The sequence below is a fragment of the Oncorhynchus kisutch genome, linkage group LG21 (genome assembly GCF_002021735.2).
Source record: "Oncorhynchus kisutch isolate 150728-3 linkage group LG21, Okis_V2, whole genome shotgun sequence".
In the NCBI taxonomy this organism is placed as follows: Eukaryota; Metazoa; Chordata; class Actinopteri; order Salmoniformes; family Salmonidae; genus Oncorhynchus; species Oncorhynchus kisutch.
In genome coordinates, this window is record NC_034194.2 from 6,076,250 (window position 1) to 6,090,966 (window position 14,717).

Genomic DNA, 14,717 nt, shown 5'->3' on the forward strand with positions numbered 1-14,717 from the left:
GGTGATCACTGTCGTTAGAAAACAAACCAATCATACTTCTTCCGAAGCGGTGAATGGCCCAAAGTCTGTGACAGAGTGTACACAATTCTTTACAAAAAGCTTTGTTTACATATTCATATTCATAAAATCCTGACATTGAGCAAATACATATTTATTTTCATTCCATGCATTACAACGCATACTGAGACTTCAGTAAGCATAGGTACACCACCTCTTTTGTTTAAAAATATGTCCACATTTATACAAACCAGAGCAGGTTGATGCAAAGTGAAGCAAATTAGAACTGTTGGTCTCTGCTGAACCATTACTGGCCACCGTATATCATTTTTTGATGGGTCACAAGCAGTGTTGGAGGTTTTGAGTTACAAAGTAACACGTTACAATAATATTTATTTGCGGTAACGAGTAATATAACGGAGTACTGTTCCAATTTGAGTAAAGCTATTTTAGTTACTGATCACAGATAGGTCGCCGTTACTTTGTTACTTTTGTTATAATTCACTTCCTATTACAGTTATTGATTTAAATACATATTTGTGATGATTATTATTCCTTCTGTGTTGGTGCAATATTTTTTTAAATCCTCCCGCCTGAGATTGTAATTGTTTTTGTCCAGAGTGACATCCTCTCACCAAGTTGCAGTTTACGCACGCACTGCTACTAACCGCATTGGTGAGGGAGATGAAAAATGCCAGAAGTGTCTAAAACATTGAGTTTCTCAGGGTGGAAGTAGTCCCGTTATGTTGACTTGGTAGGAGGACAAAATGACAAGAATATAACTGAAAAATGTAAACTGTGCCCAAGAGAGAAACACCTCTCCATTGCTAGGAACACAACCTCCAATATCTTGGATTGCCTGCAAAAGCAACATGCCAAAACAAAACTCGTAGCGAAAGACCAAAAGCATGACCACTGCTGCTGAAGTTGACTGTTGGCCTACCTCATTCTTTCAACCAAGGCTTGATTTTAATCATTCAGGAGGACAGGCTGTAACCCAGGGAGAGCTGGACAAGCTTGTAACTGGGTATGTAGTAGAGGAAATGCTGCCCTTATCCACGGTAGAATCCCCCTCAAAATACTGATGAATGTGTATGTGCATAGGTAACGTTGACATTGTTTACATTGAGTGAGGACATGCAACATTTTGTGGTATAATGCAAAAGTAATACAATGGGTAGTGTAACTAATTACTTTGCCCAGGGAGTAATAAGTAAACACATTTTTTTACTGTTTAAATAATTAATGAGTAATATGTAATATATTACTTTTTTGGAGTAATGACTCCAACACTGGTCACAAGTGAACCACATCTATTTCCACACAGCATTTGAATAGGGATTTTACCCTTCATTGTACCTTTCATTCGACACATATAAACCATTTAGTCTAGGTTGTTTTATGAAAGAAAAAGGTGGTTTTGTGTTATACGACAAATTCAATGTCAAAAACAGCCAAATAAACTCTGGGATTCTTCTGTGTGTTTATGCCATGATATATTTTTGGGAATTATTTGCTTATATGGCGTTTTGGACATTTAACAGTTAATTTATTTGACAGTTGTGCAAGCCAGAGCCTAACGTGTCCATGCTGGACCGTGGTTTTTCAAATTTGATCTCAAGGCCCTCCCTGTGTTTGACTTCTTTTTAATTGTTTCCTGTCTGCCGAACCAATTATAAGTACAGGATTCTTTGGGAAAAATTGCATTAACAACATTTTAAATGGAAAAATGTGTAAATAACTGAAATTCAAACCAAATGATGAGCTTATTAGTTGGGTCTTGATTTGATCATATTTTACTTTTGTCAGCTCTTACTTTTGTCAGCTCTTAGTATACACATGTCGATTCCAGTTTAGATGCTGGTTGGGCACCTAAGCTGCTTTTGTTTGGCCGGTATAATGAAAGATGGAAGAAAAAATAAAACTCTGTATTGATTGAGAAAAGCTTAAGTCAGTCTGACTTTATTATCTATTATTGATTTTGGGTATTGATTTTGGGTCAGGTGAACTGTGTGTGATATGTTTAAAAAAAATACTATCAGCATTATGTTAGTGGCAATTGCAATGCAAATGGGGTGTTAGGAGTTATTTATCAAGATTGTATCAATTATTTATTTCTGGAAACATATCTCAAAATAACTACCTTGGTAATAATTTGTTTCATTACATGGACGAAATGTTCACATGTTTCTCTTACTGCCTTATTGCTGAGATAAGTTAAGTGATAAGTGATTAATAACGTTTCAATGTTTTAATCTGCAAGTATTCCATCAGATTTACAGGTAATACTTTGAGGTGAAGATAGATGCGTGAAGCAATGAATAAGACAATTTCAAACTATTAAAGAATACTGCAGGGGATAACACATAAAGGCTAACTTTCTTAGAAATTACCTGGTGAGACTGAGCCTTATACAGCACACTCAACAATGCATGAGACATACTGCACACTGGTGAAAAGAAAAGGAGCTCTCAACGCTAAGCTCTCTCAAGCTCTCTTTATTCCATTGTAGCGACAACCACACGAAGGAAAACTATGAAGGACAAATATGGAGTACAAAGTCTAGTGAGTTTGTTTAACATTTAGTTTCATAGGTAGTAACTCCTCTCGTGGGCGTCAGCCAGGAAGTTGGAGCCAACCTGCCTCACTCACCAATGGACTGAAAACACATGTTTAGCGAGGATTGTGACAGGCACATTCAGTGAAACTGATGGGTAAAAATGCCGGATTAACCCTGCCGTAATGGGAAAGGATTTACCAAGGGAGACAACATTATGCACTGTTGCCACTCTGAAATGAGCGCTGTGCATAGTTCACTCTCTGCAGTGTGAGGGCTGCTCCACAAGGTGCACAAGAAGGGAGGTCAAAGCTCTAAGCTGCTGGGTTGCCCATGGCTACATAAATATTAACTGAGCCTCCACTGTTTTGAGAGGGCTTCTTTGATTGTGAATCTCCTCAGAGGTTTCGCTATCCGCTGAGAGTACAGCAGGCATCTGACAAAACTTGGTTTGATGCAAACATATTAATATAGAGAGGTGTTGCATCTGGTTAACGGGTCAAGAAAAGCCAGTAGTTCAATGCAAATATGTTGAAGAGAGAAATAGCATACTTGTAGGCTAGATAGTTTGTTCCTGTTCCATGGTGCAACACATATTTGGAGGTTTGCCCGAGGTATTTTACTTTTACTCTGTGAAATTCTATCCTCAAAGGGTCCTTCATAGATTAAACTTTCAAACCATTTAGATGACAGTTAGAATGACAACTCTATTGAATTGAGAGTTTTTCAAGTTTATTTCATGGGCTTTCCAGACACAGAACTTTTCACAATGTCAAAAACAATTGTTAACTGCATCAATAGTTATCATATGCAATACCTCTTCCGTTTCATTTAAGGACCAAACAATTGAATGTTGTGCCATATAGATTGCAAAATAGTTGGAAAGAGATTTTCAATGCACTGATTCCACGGCACAACTGATACAAAAAACACCGCTGGATTCAAAACTTTGAGTTTTCCATTTAAATTATTCATTCTTGCAACCAATAGAATGTTATATATATATATGAGGGATACAACCATACCAGCTCTGCAGATTTTGCAGCAAAGAGACAATCATTAGATCATTTGTTTTGATACTGTCCATATGTAGCTTGTTTTTGGTCACAGGTTCAGAAAAGACTGAAAAATTGCAACATTTACCTGGAGCTAACTCTGCAAATAGCACTGCTGTGTGATTTAAAAAGTCATAGTCTATTGATCAAAAATATAATAATACTCTACATTTATTTACAGTCTGTAGAAACTTCAGAACTTTTTTGAAACATCAGTGCACAGTTGAAAAATGTATGACAAATAGAATGGACAAAACTGGATGGTGTTCAGAGATAAAAATGTATATAGTATGTATATGCTGGAAGTAGAAGGCTAAGTGTTGTTGTCCATTAGTTTACTCCAATTAGGGGAAGAGTGGTGAGGTTAGGGGAAAATAATAAAGGAAATCAATATAAATTTAATTTAATTATTAAATTAAAAATATATTAATGTATTAAAAAAAACTCTGCTAAGATATGCTAGCTGCAATATGAATTGGAAGCCAACAACAAAGAAACAAGAGGGCAATGTAGTCAGATAACTTATAAACTTGTTAAAAAGAATCAGAATTATACACAAGTATCTGTTAACTAAGGTGTGAACTATCTATGGGGCACACAACCTCTACAAATCATTAGCCATCATTATCAAGTAGTCCATGGAGAGACACAGACTTTTTGTGTGCAAATATTTTTGGGGAAAAACTATAAAAATTGTTCAAAGAACAATTGACGGTTCAAAACAAGTCATTGGAACAAGGGAGCCATATTTATTCTCCTCATGGTTGACTAAATTTCCTCCAAAGTGTGCCCCAACACATATAACCAATATAATAACAGATAGCTACACTTTATTGACATTATCACTAACAAAACATTTTTCATTTACTAGACGTTCTAAACCAGAGTGGTTTACAGGAACAATTAGGGTTAAGTGCCTTGCTCAAGGAAACATCGACAGAGTTTTCAACTAGTCGGCTCAGAACCAGCAACCTTACTTTTTGGTTACTGGCCCAATTCTCTTAACCACTAGGCTACCTGGTAGCCTTCTTTTGGTAGCCTTCAATAAGGCTTGATTCAACATTGGTGCTACTAGTGTTTTAATTCAGAAAAAAAAGTATCTTGCAACTCTGATTTCTCTGTTTCCCTCATTTCCCTGTCTGCAAGCTAGGTGGGCCAAGCAATCAGGTCTGGAAAAAGTTATACTTTAACCCGAGGTGCCCCAAGCACGCACCATTTAAAACATTTCTGTCTGGCAAGTGATTACTTGCAACCAGCATACCACATGTGAGATATCACTGGTATCAAAGCAGTCTGACTTGCCTTGTTAAATAAAGGGTCAATTAAAAAATACAAATACGTTCATCATAAACACAAATACCATTTCTGTACAATCTTAATGGCTCAATGCACTGAACAATAAATAGGGACCACATACTGAAAGTTGTTGGTCTCACTTCAATGTGTGATGGTATCATCATTGTAACATTGTAATTAACAGTGTTCACCCTTATCAATAACAAAGTAATTCATTAATATAATGTGTTAATATATGTGTAACAATTCAGATGTAACTAAACAAGTATAGCTACAATGTAACATGATAGAATGTATGTAGGCCTATATGTCTCATATATCCAAGAAAGTGAAATGTAAAAGTACATGCATACAAAATGGCTTTTTTAGCCATTTAAGACTGTCATGATCTACTCTCTCTAGTTATACAGAAACGGTATTCCTTCAAATATGAATGTCTGCCTTTGGATGACCTTTATAACATCTGCTTTCTCTTTTTGTCCCTTAAAAACAGTTGTATAATTGTGTAAAATGCTTATGAAAACACAAATATTCCAGTCTCATCCGTTCACCTTCACCTGGTGAATATGACTCAATTTCATATTTCCCCACAACAGTTGAAAGGACGTTTTTATTGAAGCCAGGTGTATACCAGTCTCTTGGTGCCTGATAATGTTCCCAGACTGCATTCCTCAAGCAGATCCTAACATTTTCCACAGCATCACCTCCGTCTGATGGTTGCCACTTAGCAGTTTTCAAAAATAAAACATAATTTTAGATTTCCAGTCATACAGTTTATTTCTATTCAATTTGTCACCATTATGCAACCATTCACAATCACACAAGATACATTGTTTAGTCATTGGTCAGCTTTGCCCACCTCTCTCTACAGTAGCAGATCACCTTCCCCCTTGGACTGTTGCAATGGTCGTTCTGTCTTTTATTGAGGCCAGTTGGAGAAAAAAGTCTCTCTGCACTTTTCTGCTCCTTCCTTTTTGATGCTAGGTAGTGTTCAAGTAAGAATAAGTCCTCAGTCATTGGTTGAATAGGCTGGACTGCCTTTTGTGAGGGGATTGAGCCTGTCCTACACAAAAATAAAATGTAGAAGTAAAATAGTGGCATATATTTATAGATAATCTACTTCACATTTGTACTCTGTTCACTGTAATCTTCTTTGCGACAGTCAGGGCTAAACGGCCGAGCATTAGTCTTCTTGCTGGACATGATAATATGTTTATATGATTCGTTCCTATTGGATGTGTGTGTGTGTCGACTCCGAGTCCGTGTGGATCGGAACTCCGTGTCAGGTTTTGACAGCAGTCCATTCACAGACGACTCTTGCAGAAGGCAGCCTGCCCTGCTGCGACTCACGGCACTGGCTCTGTTTACTGGAAGCCTGCTCCGGTGAATCAAGCAAGTCTCTCAATGCTGTGAGCGGTATCTTTTCCCAAACGCGAGCCGTTTTAACTTTGCAGTACCATTGAACCTCATTCTCTCATCCAGGGGAACTCGGCGTGGATTGACATCAACTGCAGTCTCCTTTTTTTTCTGCAGAGAACAGGTTTCACTGCCTGTTCGCTCTTCTTCCCTCTGTCTCTTCGGGTTTCTACTCTGTGGATTGTTGCTTTGACTCCAGGCGAACAGGGGAGCAGAGATTAAATGCTCAAGCAGAACTGTTGATGAGTTAAGACTGAGCAGCACCTTGCCATGGAAGAGTATGTCCGGTCTGGGGGAATGTATGGGCTGAAGGAGGAACCAGCTGCCTGATAAAGCCCTATCTGTCCCAGATAAGTGGAGCATGCATCAGAACTGCAGAGATTCTCTCAACACTGCTGTGTTCTGATCTGCAGAGGAGTTCCTGTTACAATACTGCCTGCTTTCTACACACAGCTATTGTCCAACAGATTTTTTTCTGCCTCTGACTTCATCGTATTTATCGTGACTGTTTTCTCAGAAAGGTAAGGATTGCCTTTAAGAGAACTGAATTTCCCTATTACTTAGGCCTACTATCACTTTACCAACCATATCCAAGAGTGGTTTAATCTCTTGAAAAGTCTCTGTCTGTAACTTTCTTATATCACTTTATTAGGGGAATTGTTTGTCAAATTCAGAGATATACTTTCCAACTCACATATGTGAGGATATCAAGTCATTAATCACACACTACAGTTGTATATTTTACTTTCCCAGACCACAAACAAACCATCTGTAGGCTGCTTGAAATCTTGAGTTATGAAAAACCAAAGAGCAGGTTTGCCATGAATCAGGTCAACTTTTAAAGAACAGAACTGTTTGAAGTAGGCAAATTAAAATTATCCAAGGGATACCATGGTTAATTGAAAAATCGTTAATAAAAACAACCAGATGTGGATTGATTTGGTCAGCTGCCTCCCTCTCAGTTTGAGTGAATGGAAACTATTAAAATGAGGGGGGACACGTTTATATGAACCAGAACACGTAAAGCACCATTTAATTGGAATTGAATTTATGCCTTTAAAGTTGTAGATAGAGTTGTGCTCCTTGCTGGGTTTTTTTCATGAAGCCTATCAATGGGTTCCTTGCTTGAATAGGGCTGTATGTTAGCAGTGATCTAAGATCAATGTGGCTGTGATTCTGGAGAGCAATGAGGCTCTTTCAGTCTAGCCAGGGCCTTGACTGCTATATTTTGAGAAGGGGAAACTCTAGAATAGCCTGTCTTTGCATCATAGTAGACAGACAATATTATGTGTAAAACGAGTTAATTAAACTGCAATGCATTGAACTGAAGAACAATATGTAGCCTAATACGACAGGCAGAAACTTGATGTTGAAAATGTGAAATAATTGGTAAAAAATATCAATTCCAAGGAAACGACGAGATATCATCTATCTGTGTCTCATTTGAAACACACAGTTGCGCACAGTGGCAGTAAATTAGATAATTTTACTGCATATGCATTTTTTACCAATACCAAAACCATCTTGTCAACCTGCATGTGTTAACGACCGGAGAAAAAGCTAATATGCGGAGCGGAGCTCATATATTACCCCGGCCAACTCAGCGTCCTAACGGCTGTGTGTGAAGCAGTGGAACAGAGGAGAAAAACAAAATATCGATCATTGTACAGCATACATTTTACTCCAGTCCAGCATTCCCTTTTCCGCCACTAAACTACCAGCACGATTCTCGATTCTGTCATATTTTGTTAGACGTTACGCCTGATGTGAAAGGCTAATGAAAGTTCCTGACTGGGTTATATGCCATTTTTTTCTGCGTGTGATCAGCCAGCGTTAGATATGGCAATGACAGAAAAAAGGTTAGTCATTAGCATAATAAATAGGCTTACTCACAAGATAAAAATATGTCAGTAATTCAACGTCTCAATATATATTGATTTTTACAAATATGAATAAACCTACCTCAGATGAAGCTATAGGCTATAGCTGATCATCTAGAATGGCTAACTGTATTTTATTGTCTTAGTTTATAAATGGAATAATATATAAATGGAATAATACTTTAGTCCTTTGCAAATAGGCTCTAGTCCATATATCTCATCAGTCCCATAGGGTAAAATGTAACTTTATTTTTGGCTGCAAACAGGGTAGGTCAAATGATGCAACTAATATTATAACTCAACTGTGAAGTTGTTTGAACAGAGTGTGTGTGAACAGAATCTGCACTCTTAGATTTGTTGAGGCACATTGTTACTCTTCTTCCCCAGCCCCTTTCATAAAGGGGATGCCATTTCACATGTTTCTGCACAAAAATGTTTGAAGGAATAGATTAGCAAATGACAGAGGTCACAGCTCTTGCTCAATGGAGAGAACTCCAGCCTTGTAACCAATAGAGTTAGCTGATGCAGAAAGGGTAGGGGGAGTGTGAGTTAGTAAAATGGGAGGTGAACTTGTAGCCCGTCTCTACCCCTTTTATTGTGTTTCTATGTGAAAACACAATCTCCCTGCTTTTTTGTTTGCCAGTTGAATGATATTTTCACGGGAACATGTAATAATGTCTTTCTAGTTTTATTTCCACTCAACTGCAATACTGGTTGTTTTGATATTCTATATTTTTTTTATCTACTATTGTGTATTAGTTGAGGATTATGAATGTAATACATCTGCAGAATAGGTATAGGCATGTACATTTTATGAACAGAGAGAGTATCTGTCAGAAGCTTGTTGAAAAGAGTACCATTAGATACATTTCAAGCTGTTGTGAATCATACACCCATGTATAGCTTAGGCCATTTATAGGCTTCTCAGTGGGTTCTCATGTGTTGGTCTATTTTATGTCTTTTAGCTGTATGCAATCACACGTTCCTGAGCCAATATGCCTTTATAAGCGCGGTATTGTTTAATTCAAACCAACAGTCGCTTTTTCGACCCAGTCTTGTGTCAGAGGGAGTGCGTCCTGTTTCAAAGAACTGCAGCTGTTGATGTACCAGAGCCCGGATTGCTCCTCTGCCTCTCTGTTCATTTCCACTCACAGATCAATAGACTCAGTGTAGTTCTCTATGGATTTAGGGGACCAAACTGGTACGTATTATCATTAGCTCTCTATTCTTGATTGCAGCTGTAGCCTACATTATTGTGATCAAGCAAAAATAGTAAAGTGTTAATTTTAACCTCATAGAGACCGTGTATTTGAGGAGAAGTAGCACATACTGTATAATATCATATTGTGTAGGCTAGAAAAATCAAGAACCACTATTAATGTTTATATTTAATATTTTTGAATAGATAACACTAAATGCCAAGAGAAGTCTGCTCAGGTATGATTGAGTGGCATGCTAGAGCATCTCCTCCACTTCAATGGGATCATGTAGATGATTTTGTGTCTCCTACAGTTTTGAAGCTACACAACCATACTAGATAGCCTAATCTGTTATGACTGTATTGAGGCAATGCACTATTGATTTTGGAGTTGTATTTATACTGTGACCCCTTTGTGCACACTGGCCCCCAAAAAAATATTCTTACTGAACTGAACCCACATTCAGAATGTGACCGTAGTCACATTGGGGCTTTGTTTGACTAGGCTCCTCCAAATAAAGTGGTGTGAAAGTGCCGTTGTGCTTTTTACGAATGCTGTCCAGAATGGCCCGGAGCTGTGCTTTTGCTTTTATTCACAATGTAAGGAACACCAGATTGACACAGGTCAAGAGTACATGCATTCACAGAGTTAAAGTGACTTCCTTCGCAAGTAAAATGACACACAATGAGCCCTTCAACGGACACTTAATTATGGTTAATATGTTATCTGTCTTGTACAAAGAGGCGTTTTCGGACACAACCATTTCTGTTGGTGTTTCCCCTTTATGGAGCCTTACTGTGCGGATAATCACTTCCCATTAAATGGAAAAAACAAGGCTGTAAAAAGGGCTAAGGCAAATTGTATGTAATGCGCAGGTCTTTGGGCCAAAATACCACCCCATTTTATGACTGATTTAATTTTAATATTGGCAATCGGTAAAACACTATGAGCCAGGGTGTTCCCCTCCCTGCTATTTTATGAAACATTTGTTTCCACTTGCCAAAGGCTTCTGTAGCAGTGGATAATTATTTACCTTCTGAAATGGCAGATAAAACTTTCTGCTTGCCTTATTCATTTCCTTCCAGGGACATGACATAGCATGTACAATGGTGACAATAAATAAGGGTCAATTTAGACCCGTGAAAGAAATAGTGAGGATCTTTTTCTATGGCTTCTATATTGTTTTTCCACTGGTCAAGTGGTAGCCATCCTTAGCTTATCTAGCATCTCTTTTTCATTAGTTGGCTCCTTTTGGTGCTCCTCTGAATAGGATTCTGGAAATAAAACGGAAACACAAAGAACTTCAAAGCATAGCTGTAAAACTCATGGCTCGTGGCATAAAACAGCGCTAAAGCTAAACAAATATGTTTTTGTTACTGGTTGTGGCCAACTATATATATTTTACAGAACCATATTGCATACATTAAGGCATCTCTTTTTCTTGAATACAACAAGTAGTGTGTCATAAGCGGCAGGCATAAGTGTAACCAATGAGACAGTTATATTTTCTCTTGTGCCGTATATTGACAGACTTTTGTCAGCTTTGACAGAAATGGTTCAAAAATGTTCTGACAAACATGTAACTTAATTAACTATGTCATTATCAACAAATTATGAAAATAATAATATGAATTACTGTTATTATTAAGTATATTATAAACTTAAAAGAAGTACAACTAAATAGAAAAAGTTATTTTGCATTTGTTTTTAATTAAGTAATAATGAAGACTGAATATAGACGCAAAATAAAATATGTCTGTAAATATATGTGCGTACACACACACACACACACACACACACACACACACACACACACACACACACACACACACACACACACACACACACACACACACACACACCTCACTTTTGGTGGTAAGTGCACTAAAGTTCTTATTCTCAGCCCGAGCCTGACCACACAGTTGGGTTTCGGGCTTGCCGTGCTGTGTTAAGAAATAAAAAAACAGTGCGTGTCTGTGCACCTTTTAACCTACTACCGCTCTCTCAGCTGCAGCAGCCACTAATGGCACCAGGATTCCAATAATGGTTGGGCCAGGGAAATTTGATAAAACTGATGATGAAATGTATTTTTCTGATGATTGAAATGTTTCGAATAGTGATACGAATAGGCTGGAGTGCACTCAGGAGAATGATGATCCACAAGAATACGACAGGCAGGGCATTGCAGTATCAGGAGAAGCCCATATTCCAATGGCATCTGTTAACACCCATACATCCTAACAAAATACACCCTATGACTGCCCTGCTAATGTGCCTTGCTGGACCTTGTAAACAGCTACCTTTTAGATACAAGATTGTATTTAATTACTGAGAAATGCGGTATAACAAACAGAGGATAGCAACAGTGTTACATTTCATGCTCAGAGCCGTCATTACCCTAGCTAGATCAGGGATGGGCAACTTTGATGGGGTAAAAGGCGGCCACAAAATCTGAACTCATCATGAGGGGCCGCAGTGGCTCGCGGGTCTGTCTACCCACATCCATACCCACACATAAGTTAAATGTTGTTGGGGGCTCTCACCCACCTAGCGAACAAAAGAGTTTAGCGGTCCCCCCTTGACAGCGGAGAGAAAAAATGTACGTTTTAGAGTTAATTTCCTGCAATTGCCATGGGTGTAAAGAACATGTTGCAGTTGTAAAGCACGTTTGCTGCAATTCTAATAATTTTGCCATGGGTTGGAGGCAAAATTAGCAGTTTTACAGATAATTTCCTGAAATTCTACATATTTTGCTATAGGATGTAGAGAATTGTTTGCAGGTTTTCTTATGATTTCTGAGTGAGAGTGACGAGAGAGTCATTAGTAGAAGTTTAGATAGCTGGCTAGACTAATTTACAAATCTCTTTTTTTTTTACTGACATGGGCTAATTGAGTGACTGCCAGTGACTGACATAACAAGATAAAAACTGCTGATGCACAAACATATTTCGGAAATGCACCTTATGTGATCAGAAGGGGTTTCCTGTGCCCTGGATCATGCAGCACACTCAGTACTGTGCCCTCAAACAGAGACGGTCCTTGGAAAAGCTGCTCTTGACAAAGATGCATTGTTGAGGTTAGCCTATAACCCACTGCACTGAGTGGCTACATCTACGAAGCTCATCTTGACTACAGTGAGAGAGCTTGTAACAAGGCGGCAACTGTCACAGCTAGACCTGCAGAGGCACTCTGTCTCTCTGTTGACCATATAGCGATATCACTCTTCTGTCCCTGACAAAACATAAGCTATATAGACGGTGGGTCAACTCAAGAGGAATTTCCAGGGGAAATGCTGAAAAACAGAGGACAAATGCCACTCCCAACAGAGATGCATAATCGCCCAACTGAAGCCGTTTAAAAAAAAAATCTCAATATTAAATATTTTCTGGGTAACGATTAAGTAACTTACTGTGATTATGTTTTACAATTTCAATTTAAAACAAACAAAAATAGCTTCTTAGCAAATGAAAATTTTCTCAAGCAAGAATTTTAGACTGTCTGGGAGTGGTCTGAGTGGTGAAGGGAAAATGGAAAACTGGCTGTTGTTGGCAGAGAGGTTTGGAATTCTATTTCTTATTGGTCTATTAACTAATTTACCACCTGGTGATGTCACCAGGCAGGCCAAAACTCCATCCCATAAAAACAGGCTGAAATTTCTGCATGCCTTTTCAAACAGCTCTTAGACCAAAAAGGGCATTATTATAATTTTCTCAATTTCACAATATTATTCCAACCTCATAATGTTGAAATATATACAAAACACAGGCGAATCACGTTTTTGACTGCACTGGGCCTTTATGTGAAATATCGGCCCTTGGGGAGGTGAGATTTAGTTCCATTTGAGCCTGAATGTAAGAACATAGCTTTAGTCTGGCAATGAGACTGTGAAGTAAAAACTGACTTCCATTGGACTGAACTATTTGTTCTGTCCTGTACCTCAATATATTTGGTTTTGATGTTTTACTCTAATACTGTTTGTGGCACACCCTAACAACATGTTGCTAGTCCGTCCTTACAGAAAACAACCTGCTTGGGTGCTGAGGGCATCTAGCCTGAGAGATGAAACCTGGATGATTTAGCAATGATGTGATTTCTACAGTGCATTCCGAAAGAATTCACACCCCTAGACTTTTTCCACATTTTGTTGTGTTTCAGCCTGAATTTAAAGTGGATTCAATTGAGATGTTGTGTAACTGGCTTACACACAATACCCCATAATGTCAAAGTGGATTTATGTTTTTAGAAATGTTTAGAAATTAATAAAAAATGGAAACGTGAAATGTCAAGTCAAAAGTATTCATCCCCTTACTTATGGCAAGTCTTAATACGTTAATTAGCAAAACTGTACTTAATAAGATGCATGGACTCACTCTGTGTGCAATAATTGTTTCACATCATTTTTGAATGACTACATCATCTCTGTACCCTACACATACAATTATCTGTGAGGTCGCTCTGTCGAGCAGTGAATTTCAAACACTGATTCAACCGCAAAGACCAGGGAGGTTTTCCAATACCTCGCAATGGGTAAAAATGAAAAACAGACATTGAATATCCCTTTCAGCATGGTGAAGTTAATAATTACACTTTGGATGGGTTATCAATACACCCAGTCACTACCATGATACGGGTGTCTTTCTTAACTCAGTTGGCGGAGAGGAAGGAATCCGCCCAGGGATTTCTCCATGAGGCCAATGGTGACATTAAAACAATTAAAGAGTTGAATGGCTGTGATAGGAGAGAAGTGAGGATGGATCATTAACATTGTAGTTACTCCACAATACTAGCCTAAATGACAGTGAAAAGAAGGAAGCCAGTACAGAATAAAAATATTCAAAAACATGCATCCTGTTTGCAATAAGGCACTAAAGTAAAACTGCAAAAAAATATGGCAAAGAAATAAACTTTATGTACTGAATACAAAGCATTATGTTGAGGGCAAGAGTAAGAGTACCACTATTCAAATGTTCAAGCATGGTGGTGGCTGCAACAAGGACCAGGGAGTTTTTTTAATTATAAAAAGGGCTAAGCAAAGGTAAAATCCTAGAGGCGACCATTGTTCTGTATGCTTTCCAAAAGACACATTCACCTTTCAGCAGGAAATAACCTAAAACACACAATGCCAAATATACACTGGAGTTGCTTACCAAGATGACATTGAATGTTTCTGGGTGGCCTAGTTGCAGTTTTGTCTTAAATTGTCTTGAAAATCTATGGCTGTCTAGCAATGATCAACATCAACATCCAACTTGACAGAGCTTGAAGAAGTTTAAGAATAATGTGCAAATATTGTACAATCCAGGTGTGAAATGACTCA

The 14,717-nt window shown here is 38.2% G+C and overlaps 1 protein-coding gene across 11 annotated transcripts in view; it reads left to right on the forward strand.

Annotated features, from left to right (window-relative positions):
- The first annotated feature begins 6,173 nt into the window (after window positions 1–6,173).
- The window catches only part of adgrl2a (adhesion G protein-coupled receptor L2a), a 196,411-nt gene continuing 187,867 nt past the window's right edge, over window positions 6,174–14,717 (forward strand). For 2 of the 11 annotated variants that reach the window (XR_004204698.1, XM_031800674.1), the window contains exon 1: window positions 6,175–6,842. The gene's annotated coding sequence lies outside the window, so the exon portion shown is untranslated. Of the gene's footprint in view, window positions 6,843–14,717 lie in introns of all 11 variants that reach the window. The other 9 variants (XM_031800675.1, XM_031800668.1, XM_031800671.1 and 6 more) reach the window with 9 other exon arrangements.